The following is a 1,991-nucleotide window of genomic DNA, read 5'->3' on the forward strand; positions in this document are numbered from 1 at the left end:
GTTCAATTCGGAAATTTATCAACATCTTCAAATAACTCCACATAAACATCCCGATAGTGGAAGCTTTAACTCAAATGCCCAAATATGCCAAGTTTTTTAGCTGCTTACAAAACAAGAGGAAATTGAAAGAATAGGGCATAGTTACACTCACGGAAATTGCTTGGCTATTTTGAAGAAGAAACTCCCCACAAAAATTGAAAAAAATCTAGGAAGCTTCATAATTTCATTTGTACTTGAGGGTGGAGTTCAAAAATATGCCCTAGTAGACTCAGAGGCGAGCATTAATGTTATGCCCTACACCATGTATTTGAAACTTTGTCTTGATGAACTTAGACTCACAAGGATGATTTTTAAAATTGGCGGATCGATCGGCAAGGAAACCCTCGTGGGATTGTGGTTGAAGTGATTATCCGAGTGGACAAATTCGTATTTTGTGTGGATTTTGTCATCATGGATATTGATGAAGATATGGAGACACCATTGATTCTTGGTCAACCATTTCTCACTACCTCCGGTGCACAAATCGACCTTGAAGGAGGAAAATTAACATTAAGGGTCGGAGAGGAAGAAGCAGTGTACACTCTATCGACGGCAATAAAACACTCATTAGGCCATGATGACATGCTTTATTTTATTGATGAAACTGAACTTTTAATTTCTGATTGTGTGCAGGGAGATACTATGATTGAACCAATTGATCGAGTATGTGGAAGAGAAAGAAAATGAAGATCAAGAAGAACCTCACCCTCCTCTTCCAAGTCACAACTTGAAGCAACCAAAGGAGAAAAGTTACATGCACTAATGCCAAAGAAAAAGAAAAAAAGATTCAATGTTGATTTGGAGGAAGGTTCGTGGGAAGAAGAAGAAAGGTATTACCCCTCCTCATCCAACATCTCAAGGAAAGAAGATACATTTCTCACCTCTCTTTATTCATGAAAAATGTGAAGTTCATTAATTGATGTCATTGAATTTCATCTGAGAGAAACAACAACAATTTAAAGATGACCGAGGGTAATTTCAAATTATCCGACCTCCGTAAGGTAAGTGACAAGGTACGTCAGGCTCGTAACATTAAACAAGTGCCTTTTGCGAGGCAACCCAAGCATTCAGGGGTTTATTTTCATGTGTTCATGTTAATGTTCTTGTCATATTTTCTTAGGGTTTTTGAATTTAAATAAGTCCAATCTCACATTGCTTTTGTGGTTCATTGTTATCGCTCTATGTTGTTTTTTTATTCACTTTATCTTAATGAGAAACATGTGTTTTGGTCGTCATTTCATGCATTAGATCAAACTTTTTAAACCATTATTTCATGTTGGAGATGTTTTAGAACACCTTATGGCCATTCCTATGCATTTGGAGAAGTGTTTAAAACCCTAAAAATGAATTCACGGGGCATACGACTTTAATGAGGGCCTCATTGAGGACGTCTGCCCCATCCAGAGAGAAATACTTAGGGCATACGGCCTGAATGAGGCCCTCATTAAGGCCGCTCGCCCCTAAATCGAGATGTTAAGCTATACGGCCCTCACGATCACGGCCTCAATGAGGCCCCTCATTGAGGCCGTATGAAGTCGGGTTTTCCATGCGATCTTTGCCATATTTTCTCTCTCTTCACTATTCTTCTTCTCCAACCGAATTTCTTTCTTCTTTCTCCATCAAACCTTGGCCAAATCTTCTCCTCTCTTTGTTTTTTAGATCATCTCCCTAATCACTTTGAGAAGTTGATCTAGTGGTTTTCTCCAAGCTTCACTGAAGTTTTCTCAAGTTTTTGTCGGTAAGAACTTTAATGACCTAGTTTTATTTTCTCCATTTCTTCTTGCTTTCTTGAGTTTGTTTGTGGAATGTTTCAAGCTTTTAACTTGTCTTGTGTGGTATGAACATCATGGTTATGTAATTTCTTGATTTTATGTACAATTTTCAATTTTCATGATGATGGGAACCTCTTGCAAGTTGAATATTATCCATATGGCCTCCATACCGCCTTATGG

Source organism: Dioscorea cayenensis, unplaced genomic scaffold (genome assembly GCF_009730915.1).
Source record: "Dioscorea cayenensis subsp. rotundata cultivar TDr96_F1 unplaced genomic scaffold, TDr96_F1_v2_PseudoChromosome.rev07_lg8_w22 25.fasta BLBR01000333.1, whole genome shotgun sequence".
In the NCBI taxonomy this organism is placed as follows: Eukaryota; Viridiplantae; Streptophyta; class Magnoliopsida; order Dioscoreales; family Dioscoreaceae; genus Dioscorea; species Dioscorea cayenensis.